The following is a 12,282-nucleotide window of genomic DNA, read 5'->3' as shown; positions in this document are numbered from 1 at the left end:
ATACAATTATTGCCCTCAAGTACAATCTTAAGTCCATTCTTACACATAAGACTAGCGGATACAAGATTTTTCCTAATATCAGGAACATGAAGTACATTGTTCAATGTAAGCTTCTTTCCGGAAGTAAAGTTAATCTCCACCACTCCTCTCCCGGCAACCATCGCTGCATCATTGTTCCTCATGAGAACAGTTTGTCCTTCCTTTTCCACTTTGTAAGATAAGAACATAGTCTTGTCATTACAAACGTGGATTGTGGCACCGGAATCAAGCCACCAATCGGAGGATTTAAATGGAGCCATGTTAGTTTCAGTAATCATGCCAATTTGCAATTCCGAGACTATAGCACATATGTCTTTGGATTTCTCTTCAATGGCATTGGCATTGTTGGTGTTCACTTCTTCCTTTTTCTTCTTGTATCTGCAGTCATTTTGGCGATGGCCTTTCTTTCCACAAAAGAAACAATTTCCAGAAAATTTCTTTTGGCCATTACCTGCCTTCTTGAACTTCTTGTCATTATTGACTTTGAAGTTCTTTGAAAACTTACTAGCTTCGGCAACATTAACTTTAGAGGAATCAACATTTTTGTTCTTGGAATCACGAGACTTAGTCTCTTCTTCTATTCTCAAGTGTTTTTGTAATTCCTCCAAAGTTATGTCATCTCTCCTATGAAGGAGTTTCTTTCTATAACCATTCCAACTTTGAGGCAATTTAGCAATAATTGCCCCCACTTGGAATGATTCAGAAATCTCAACCTTCAATTCACGAAGCTTAGTAATAATGACTTGCAATTCATGTATTTGATCTAGAACGGACTTGGTGTCAACCATGACATATTCTAAAAATTTCAAGATAAGAAATTTGTCCGTACCTTCCTTCTCAGTTTTGTATTTGTATTTGAGAGCGCTCCAAATCTTCACCGGAGACTCCATCGAGTTATAAAGATCGTAGAGCCTATCGGAGAGAGTGTTGAGAATATGACCCAGGCACATGATTTCATCATCTCCTCGTTTCTTCCTTGCGGTCTTCAATTCTTCAGAATCATCCTCCTTTGGTTCAGGAAGTGGCTCCAATTTCGGATCAAGTACATAGGCGATCTTAAGCACGGTGAGAAGAAAGAATAACTTTCCTTTCCAGCGGGTGAAGTTGGTACCATCAAAACGATCAAGTTGAACATTAGGATTGAGGAAAGACGTCATGTTCTTTTCAACCTCCATTGCAGCAAGTATAAAACCTTAAAGATTGTTGGAGAAATTCGGATTTGGGAGGATGAAAAGAATAGAGAATTCAGAAAGAATAGTTTGAGGCGTATAGGAATACTTTCCTTTAAGGTTTTATTTGCCCTCACTTCTCAAAGTTTGCTAACGAGTTCTAAATGGCAAATTACCCTCAAGATACAACAAACCCTTGAACACAATATCCAGCAAAAATATTGAGTTCCAGAACAATTGTTAATCTGTATTTTTCTAAAGTCCATCATATAAAGACAGGGATGCATACATCCTCTTTAAGTGTTACAACCTTTCACATAAAGATACCTTTTCAATTTGATGGTTATATTTTATATGTTGATGCACTTATAACAATACTTATTTCTATTGTTAATAAGTGCTCAGATATGTGAGAAAATATATCACAAATAGATTGCATCGAGACCTTTTCAGATCACTAAAACACACGAACACATTTTCCGTCGATGATTTGCGCTGCAGCGCCCAAAAGGCGGGCTGTAGCGCGAGGGCTTAGCAAAAACAGACCCGAGAGGTCTGTTTTTGCGCAGGCTGCAGCGCCCAAACGCGCGCTGCAGCGCGCCCGTGCGCTGCAGCGCACGCTGCTGTGCGCTGCAGCGCGTAAGCCTAGCAAAACATACCCGAGAGGTCTGTTTTGCGCAGGCTGCAGCGCCCAAACGCACTGCAGCGCATCCGTGCGCTGCAGCGCGCACTCCTTCGCACTGCAGCGCGTGCTTGCGTCAGCCCAATCTTTCCGAATGTGTTTTAATCCAATTTTGTGATATCAAGATTGAGAGATATATTACAATCTCTCTAACATTATTGTCATTATTTTTTGTTTGAAAAGAAGTATATCACCTTATACTTGACAACTTTTGTAACTTGAAGTGGCTAATTATCTGTTTACTAGAAGGTAAGATCTGGTGAGAGCCGGCAATCTTATGGGATTGCTATTTATAATCTGCTCTTAGGACTTGCATAACTTTATTTATTTATTATTATAACAAACAAAAACATGTATCCCTTCCTTTATTATCCAATGCATGGCCTTCTTTATGACAGTCTGCAATCTGCTGCTCCTTTTTTCCTCCTTTTTTTAATCACTTTCTCGTCTTACAGCTCTTTCTAAACTGCACGTAGAACTTTTGTAGTAATTTCATGAGCTTGCCTTGTATGAGCAAGGCACTGTTGATACGCCACTTGTCAGTTGAGTAATGAAAGGGCAAAGTAGTGGCAACCACGTGAAGGTGTTAGTTTTTATAATGGTAAGTGCTCTAAAAAGTATAATACACATACATACACTGCAACAGTAAGGTAGAGAGATTTTAGAGGAAGGTACGGGTACCAAACTTGTGGTTCCGGGTAACATGGTGAGTGCACTGGCTCCCTTGTGTATTGGTGGGTGCAGCCATGGTGAAGGAAACTCTAGTGCTTTTATTTAGGCGGTTCAGAATGGAAAGTTCAGTCTACAATCATGATCACCGACTTTAGCTCCGCCATTGAGTGAGATCATGCCTCCCTCCTTTAGTTATGTAAGATGTAGATGTAGATGTGGCGGGTTACCCGTCATCAATCGGGGCATGGGGCACTTCTTTATTGGGTGCATGTAGAATAGCGGGTCACCCACCATCTGCCATCCGCCCGCCCTCCATTTGGTACTTTTTATTTTATTTTATTTTTAAATTTGGTACTCTTGTACTCTACCAGAACAAATTTGTGAAAGACTTGTGCAATTCCATTTTCAATCGGCTTTCATTGGGAATTAGAACAGACAGGGCAAATGGGCCGGGTGGGTTCTGCCGCCCACCCCATTTACACCCCTAAATACCAGTGATGCATGGGTATACTATTAGTTGAGCGCAAGCGTGCTCCTAAAAGAGGACCATCAAATACGCTGATTTGCATGATAGTGAATTTCATCCCGCACTTGTTTGAGCAGTAAATAGTCTTAACCGCTCACTGAAGGACAATGATGAAATGAGTGCAATGATAAATGGTAGATAATGGTCCAGTTTTACATGCCATACTACTAGCGATAAGGTTTAGATTGTCAAATATGAAGCATACAGAATGGGAAAATGTTGTGTTGAGACTTAATTGACGAAGATTGATAATTTTACTTCAAGCCTAACAGAACAAGTAGAATAACTGCATGCAAATGTGGATCATCATGAGTGCTACTCCATATCATCTCTAATCGAGAATGTCAATTCCTCTTTGCTTGAGCAAATCAAAGCATCAATCTTGTCTGGAGATGATGCAGAAAGAAGAAGCCGATATCTCACAATTCATGTAGCCTTATTTAATCTCCTGGACAACTCCTCCTCTAAGCTCGACACAGGTGTTGACAACGTCAGCGTCGAAAACCCAATATGGAACTACCAGTTCCTCCTCTAAGTTACCTAGGAGTTCCTTTCTTATGAATCTGTTACCTCCATCGTCTACATATAGATCTACTTTGTCAGTTGTATCCACAATTCTCTAATCCTTAATAACTTGACAATCTTTCACTATTCTTTAAATCTCGGGAAGATTATAAGACATTTTGAACATTGATAATCGATGTTACGGTGATTTACTACACCATTCAGGTGGTCGCTTGCAATGAAATGAGCTGATGAAAACCCATATTGCATGTTGGAAAACAAGATATATAAGATTAAAAACAAACAATTAACCAAGTCGTATAATTTTAAATACGCCTAAAAATAAAGGTTTCGGAGAACTTAAGAAAAATAGTGTTCACACCTTTTGCAATATTGACCTTTGCTTTGCGGCAACACTTGTACAATAAACGTAACAACAACAAAAAAAATGAAATACCAAAAATACCCAAATAGGTATTTAACCAAGTTACCTTTAGTAATCGCGGTCAACCTCCATGCTTGTGGTAGTTTATCGTGTTACTGAAGGTAATCTTTGGTGTTACTAAAACTAGTTTGACATGTTTTTAAAGGGTTATTTACATAAATGCCGATTTGGAGCACCTTATGTCTAAAAATGCCGACTTTTTTTTTTTGTTTATTTACAAAACTATCGACTATCACATATATAAAGACAATTATATCCTCATATAATGAAAAAAGAAAAAAAAATAATTAAAGAACATAATAGGTAAAAAAATCAACAAAATAAGCAAATAGAGAAAAAAAAATCAACAATTAAATGAAATCAGTATTAAATGAAATGTGGTCGTTTTTAGGAAAAGGAAAGTTTCTCTTTTAAAAAACGAACGAATATGCATAAAAAATTCCTAAAAAAATGAAATCACCATATCAACCATCATAAAACAAGTGAAAAATTCATAAAAACACATAAAAATTAAACGAACAACATATTAAGTTAGGAGTAAATAAATGATACGCACAAAATCACCACATCAACCATCATTGCCATAATGATAATGTGATCATAATACAAATTTATAAATTTCAGTATATGTATAAACACAAGAGAAATATGCATTACTATAATGATAATGAGAATATGCATTACCATTATGATAGTATAATTATGATAAAGACTTATAAATTATAGAATAGGCATTATTTTAAAGAACAAAAATTTTATTATAGCAATGAATTTTTTTTAAAAAGAATATACTAAATATGTTCACCAAAATATGAATATAAGCATTATCATAAGTAATATAAGATTTATTATAATTATTAAATAAACACCATGTATATAAGCATTAGTTAAAGTACACAATATGCGAATACAGTCATTTGCCTAAAGATTATAACTTTATGATAATAATGATGATACTATTGGAATATTTTTATGTGGACTTCCATAATTATAATAATTTATTATGTAATTAATTAAAGTATCTTATGGATAACTGTGTTATTGTGAATTAACACATGCATGTATGTTAAATATCAGTCCATTATGGGATGGATACTTGTTTTATTAACTTGCTTGAGGCATATGAACTCTCTCTATCTCATAATATTTAGGTCCCGTTTATTTTACCGATTCGAGTTTAGAATTCCAATTTTGCTACAGTAAAAAGCCAATATCCCCACCCCATCTCATTTTCTCTATTTTTTGGTGCCACCCTTTGTTCTAGTGAAGGGTCCGTGGGGGCTTTTAGGGGGTGTGGCCGAATGGTGGAGAGAGGGAGAAATAGGGAGTAGTTCAAGAACCTCTTGCCCTTCTTTTTTGTTTGTAGCTCCTCCACTCACTGCCAGCCGGCCCATCGGCGGATTCCGGCGACCGTGAACGACGTGTTTCTACTGCCCACCAGAGTAGAGGTATGCCTAAATCCCAAATAATAGTTTTAATGGCATTTTCAGATTTTAAGCTAGATTAGTTATTATGATCTTGTTTAGATCATGTTTAGATCATTTTAAATCTAGCAATTGGTATCAGAGCCATCTTATTTGGGTTTAGAGCTATGTATTTTTAGATTTTTCCATTTTCGGTGGAAGAAAAATCCAAAATTTGAATCCGTATTTTAGCTCAAGGAAACGTTGTTTTGATGTTACCCACTTTGAGTATGGCTTATGGGTGATGATTTCCTTGAGTTTTGTGGGTCAATTTGGCCGGATTCACTGCGTTTTGAAGATTTAAAAATGGCCGGTTATGGGTTTTTAGGAGTCTGATTTTTAGGCCTTGTTGAGAAAAATTAATCCCAGAATATGAAAGAGCACGAAATTTAGAGAAAAACCCCTTTAGAATCATCAAAATCGGAGTTATAGATGTGAAGTTATGCCCGTTTAAAGTTTCGGGTTGAAATGGGTCTCGTGACCCGTCTCAAGGTAGAAGACGACCAGAGAAAAAAAACACGTTAGTGCACGCGTCAGTGCCTAGGTGGCGCACGCGGGACCCAGCATCAGTGCACGCATCAGCGTGCGTGTCAGGCGCGCGTCAACGCTTACGTGGCGTGAGTGAGATCCATTTTTAGGCTAAATTCTGTCTTATTTCGTGATTTTAACTCCGTTTTGACCGCCGTTTTCACCGTTGTGTTCCGTTTTTTATTTCCTACCCAATTAAATGATTTATTTTGGGTATAAGCCACCATAAAATCATATTTTTAATATTTTTATATTATTAATTTTATATTTTTATGTGTGGCTAATTCTCACAATTTTCAAACAAATTTTTTTTTGGTCATTTTGTATACAATTTGTTTGATGATTGATGCCATAAAATTTATATTATGTTGTTATTATTATATGGCTTATGTAATTGTGAGAATTCGACAATAGTGAATGTTTATGTACTCGCCTGTCGTGAGTCTAAACATGTCAAATTGTCTGAGTATGTTACGGAGCTCTCTCGCAAAATTTAACATTTCCTTTTGAAAAAGGGCATTGGGATACACACACTCCTTACATGGATGCACATGAGCTACTAAAAAATATTTTTATTTAAATATTTGTTTATTGTAATATTTTTCATATATTTTTTAGGTAGTTTTAATTTCACTATTTAGTTACGAGTGGCGGAGTTAAGCTTGCGATAGTCAATACACATGTGCCAACCAGTCACGACCTTTGTGGCAACTAGAGCCCCTTTCTCACTTTTCACCACAGTCTCCCCCGATTTCTTTGACACTACCTGGGTTGGACTAACCCACTTGCTATTAGCAACAGGATAAATTATGCCAGCATCCAACAATTTTAAAACTTCATTCTTAACTACTTCCTTCATGGTTGGATTCGGGCATCTTTTTGGGTCTCTTCGTGGATTAGTCCCTTATTTTAAATGAACGTGATGGGAGCAAATTAACGGGCTAATACCTTTGATGTCAGCAATCGTCAAACTCAATGCAAATTTGTGCCCTTTCAGCATGTCGATCAATCATTGTTCTTGCGATGCATCGAGTTTAGAGGAGATGATGACCGGAAATGTGCCTTCATCTCCCAAGAACGCGTGTTTTAAACCCTCATGTAGTTGGGCTAGCTTGACTTTTGGGGCCTCCTCGATGGATGATTTCGGTTGTTCTCTTTCTGTTGGGAGCTTCTCAAAACACGGTGGCCCAAACTTGGTTCCTCTGTCTTGTGATTCTTTAAAAATGGGAAAAATGTTAGCCAGTTCACAAGAATCGGAACTCTTAAATTCAGAATTTTGGAGGATGTTTTCAAGATCTTCAGAGTTGCTTTGCAGCAGAACCTCCTCCTTGACAAGTGTGTCAATCATGAACATTTGGTGACACTCACCGTCACCTTGTGGTTGTTTTACAATGTTGCAAACATTTACCTCGAAAGTCATGTTCCCAAAAGAGATCTTCATTAAACCATTTCTACAATTAATTAGGGCATTTGTTGTGGCAAGGAATGGTCTTCCAAGGATGATCGGGATTTTTGACTCTACATCAACCACTGACTGAGTGTCCAAAACAATGAAATCCATGAGATAGTAGAACTTATCAACTTGCAATAACACGTCTTCAACTATTCCACATGGTTTTTTGATGGATCAATTGGCCAATTGCAGTACTACAGGTGTCTGCTTAATCTTTCCAAGACCAAGTTGTGAGTAAACTGAATAAGGCATGAGGTTTACACTCGCTCCAAGATCCAACAATGTTCGGCCGAATTTGCGTGTCCCAATGGTGCAAGAAATGGTGGGTCAGCTAGGATCTTTGTACTTCAGCGGTGTCTTCTGCTCAATCACCATGCTCACTTGTTTTGTCAAGAATGCAGTTTTCTTGACATGGTGTTTTCTCTTTATAGTGCACAGATCCTTGATAACCTTGGCATAAGCCGGCACTTGCTTAATCACATGTAGTAAGGGATAATTGATCTTCAATTGTGTCAAGTGCTCCAGGATCTCACTTTGATTTTCTGGCACTTTCCCAATAGGTCAGAGAGCTTGGGGGAAAGGCACCTTTACCGGAATTTTTGTTGGCTCTTCTTTCTCCTGAGCCGATTCTTCATTACTTGAAGTGGTAGAACTTGTCGATGGTGTGTCCAAATTCTTACCACTTCAAGTAGATATGGCGTTAACTTCCTTGATATTTTGACCTTCAGAGTTGGAAGTTTGAGCCATGTGTTGTCCTCTCGAATTGGACTAGGCTTGTGATGGAAATTTACCGCGCTCCTGATCGGTTAAAGCTTCTGTCAGCTTTGTGATCTGACTTTTTATTTCCTTGTTCTCTTTCACCAACTGCGCAAGCATTGAATCAACCCTTTAATTCATCTTATTTTGCACGTCCATAAAACCTTTTAGGGTATCCTCTAAAGAATTCCCTTTCGGCTGCATGTTATTCTGAGGCGCAAAATATGTCATTGGTGGTTGAGATTGTTGCTCTGATCTCCATTGCCCTCCAGATGATTGTGCATGTTGGTTTGGATCTCTCCAACTGAAGTTTGGGTGGTGTTTCCAGCTATCATTATAAGTGTTTGAGAAAGGTCCATAAGGCTTCTTGTATGTGCCCAATGCATTGCACTACTCCTCATACACCCCACTCATTTCACCAAAAGTGAGACAATCTTGAGCCAGATGACCCACTCCACCACAAACGAAACATGGCTCATGTGCCTCTATCCTTGCCACCATGTGGGATCCTCTACTATCTTTACTTTTGAAGGCCTCGATTTGCTTCGTCAAAACTTCAACTTGAGCCTTGAAGCTGTCCTCTTCCCTCAATTGATAAACTCCAGCTGGTCGGGACCTACTAGTGCTCTCAGTAACACTTGGTCCAGTACAAGTGTGGGCTTTCTCAGCTAACTCATTCAGGTACTCGATAGCTTCATCAGGATCCTTCTGGAGAAAATTCTCATTGCACATCATTTTAACAAATTGGTGCTCTCGGATTGTGAGTCCATCGTAGAAATAGCTTACGAGGTGCCAACTTTTGTACCCATGGTGGGGACAGAAATTTAACAGATCTTTAAAATGCTCCCAAGCTTGATAAAGAATTTCATTTTCCTTCTGAGAGAAAGTCGAGATCTGTCGTTTCAAATTATTGGTCTTATGGTGTGGGAAATATTTGTTGAAGAATGTCATCGTCATTTCTTCCCACGTACCAATAGACCTGGGCCTAAGAGAATACAGGCAGCTTTTAGCCTTGTCCTTCAAAGAGAAAAGGAAAAACTTCAATCTGACGGTGTTTGTGGCCTCAGCACGACTGTAGAAGGTGGTCACCACCTCTTCAAACTCCCGAATGTGTACATATGGATTCTCGTTCTGTAACCCGTGAAAGGTTGGAAGAAGTGCAACCATGCCCGGCTTGAAATCCGTAAGCGGTGCATTCGGTGGGAACATGATGCAAGATGGGGTGGCCGTGCGCGTTGGGTGCAGCTAATCTTGCAACGTCCTCTGTTGAACTTCCTCGTGTTGTGCCATTACGAATAGATTTTGAAGTGCGAATTCCAATGACGAGTGTGAAGACGGAGGCGTAGAAGACAAGTCGAATAGAATTTCACTAGGGGTTTCTAGGTTTTGACGTTGAGCAAGTCTCCCTAGTTCGTCTCTATACTGATGCATTCACCCTAATCGGCTCTTTTTTTTATTTTTTATTTTTCTAATTTTTTTGTTTTTTTATTTTTAATTAAAACAAAAGAAAATAATTATATAGTAACGTAAATTGTAACCACCGAGAGTGCTCTCAGGAAAGACTATAGCTCTTGGCTCAATGAATAGCCTCCTAGACAGAGCAACGTTCCCATAGAAGATTGGTGGGGTGAGGCCTACTTAAATACCAACTTTTCTAGACAGAACTCCCTCAGATTGTACTTTCTACGTAACCACACTATTATTTTAAGTTTTAAATTTTAAATTTTATTGAATAAATTATAAAATGTAATCTAATTAATAGAAACTATTCCTAAAGTCAAAAGCCTAAATCTACCAAATTATGAAATTCTTAAATTAAGAATAGTCAATTAATTACAATCCTAATTACAATCTTATGAATTAATGAAAACTATAAAAGGAAAAATTATATTAGGCAACAATATAATAATTAACAATTAATTATACATAGGGAAACAAAATAAAATCCTAACTTATAAAAAGTAAAAGATTACAAAAAATCAAATCACAATTAATTGTAAAACTAAATAGGGAAATAAAATTAACACTAAAAGTAAATCCTAAATTATCTTTCAAAACTAAGGAAATTAAATAAAAAGAAATTGAATGAAAAGAGATTTTTTTTAAATATAAGGAAACAAAAAGAAGAAAAGAAAACGGCAATGAACACAGACTCAAAAAGTTCACGCGTAAACCAAAGGAAGATTTTTTTTTTAAAATCAAATGAATCAACAAAAGCTAGTTATGCAAGTTCTAAAACTACTACGGACCAAAAAAACAATAATAATAATAAAACAGCATTAACTGACAGCCTAGGAATAAAATCAATTAAGAAGCGGAAAGTGAACCAAAAAGTAGGAGCAAAATTTACTTACCTCTTTCAGCCTAAAATCTACTGATCATTCTTACTAGCAGCACCTTCTCAGTAATGGTATCAAAATTTGATTAAACCCTAAAAGTGTTATTAACAAGCGGTCAATTATAGCACAAGGACGGTCGTATCTACAGAGAGATACTAAAATAAATAAGAAAGATTAGTAGAATAAGAGCGTTAGAGAAAAATAAATAACAAGTGAATTAAAGAAAAAGAAAAGTTTTTGAAACTTTTGTTGCAAATAAAATAAAAAATGAGAAAAATTGTAAGAAGGAAATTCAGTAGTAAAAATGGTAAGGTGTCAAGAATCCCTAATGTTTCGTTCACCAATTTAAGTTTTTAATTCACAAAATAAAAAGATCGAATAAATTAAATCTTTACGTTAAAATCACAAAGATTATTATTACAAGTTATCTAAAATCAACAACATATCAAATTGACAATATTGCAGTAAAAGACAACTTGTAAAATAATTTTAATAATAAACCAATGCATGACAGAATTACATAAGAAAAGCATGACTGAACTTATATAAAAATTGGCACACAATAATTTGAAAAGTAAAAGAAAGATAGATGAGATTTAATTCATTTGAATATTGAACTTTCCAACACAAGGAATTAAAAGTCTGAATTGGGTCACTCAATAAAATTTCATCTCTAACCTCACCAAAATAACTCTAGCCTAGCTTGCAAAACATTCTCACAAGTTCTAGAGAGAAAATATGAGAGTGACAGCAAGACAACAGAAAAATGAATATTCAAACTTCTAAAAACCTTAAGCTAACCCTCTTATTTATAGTATTCAGAGGTTGCCTGTCAAATAAGGAAACAACTAATAAAAATAGAAAATTACAAAAGAAAAAGAAACAAAATAAAATTACATATAAATTACGAGAAATCATATATGTGATTTGAGGAGAAAATCTAATAATTTGCTCTGATTTTTGGGGAAATTTGGACTCAGCACTCAGTGGACACGTGCCGCATTATGATTGGAAAAAATGAGTCAACTCGCCACGTGTTGCGTTCAGAGTGGAAGAAGTGTGTTGGTGGTTGGAAACAGCTGGGACCCGTGTTGTGTTGGGAATAGTGTCCTAAAAGCATGAGATGTAATATGATATTTATTATTTAATTAATAAAAGAGTTTATTCATCATTTTATGTGCATATATTTATGAATATTTTATGAATATCAAATGAAAATTCCGTGATTGTTTATGTAACCTTAAACATAGTATATAAGTGTTATATACGAGAGGATAGTGTTTAAGGATAATAATCAAAAACATTGTTCATGATGAATTTAATTAAAGTTTGGAATCTTTAATTAAAACATTATTAATACATGTCATTCCCATTTAGAATGGAACGGTGTTATCCACACTGTTAATATGATGAGATATTGAATGAGTGTATTTCGTACAATAAGATTATGTGGAATAAGGACACAGACACAATATGAATTTCTAATAATTTCCGTTAAGCATTGAAATTCTAATTGAGTCTACCGATGGTCATATATAAGATGATCTTAATCCTGAGTTATTAACAAACTCCTATGTATGGATTTATGTCTTTTGATTTACTCGGTACAGATTCCAAGACCCTGAATCCTATTCCTTGTATTTTGGAGACATAATGAAATAGGTAGCTGGAAAAGTTATTATACGAGATGGAATCCATTCCTTCTT

The 12,282-nt window shown here is 36.3% G+C and overlaps 1 non-coding gene across 1 annotated transcript; it reads left to right on the top strand.

Moving 5' to 3' along the window:
* Positions 1-9,039: 9,039 nt before the first annotated feature.
* On the top strand, positions 9,040-9,146 carry LOC112091052. Its single transcript, XR_002901980.1, has one exon. It is a non-coding gene; the product is annotated as a small nucleolar RNA R71 (small nucleolar RNA).
* The last annotated feature ends 3,136 nt before the right edge of the window (positions 9,147-12,282 follow it).

The sequence above is a fragment of the Morus notabilis genome, unplaced genomic scaffold (assembly GCF_000414095.1).
Source record: "Morus notabilis unplaced genomic scaffold, ASM41409v2 Scaffold403, whole genome shotgun sequence".
Lineage (NCBI taxonomy): Eukaryota > Viridiplantae > Streptophyta > Magnoliopsida > Rosales > Moraceae > Morus > Morus notabilis.
Note: the sequence above shows the minus strand (reverse complement) of the source record. Positions and strands in the feature narration are given on the sequence as shown.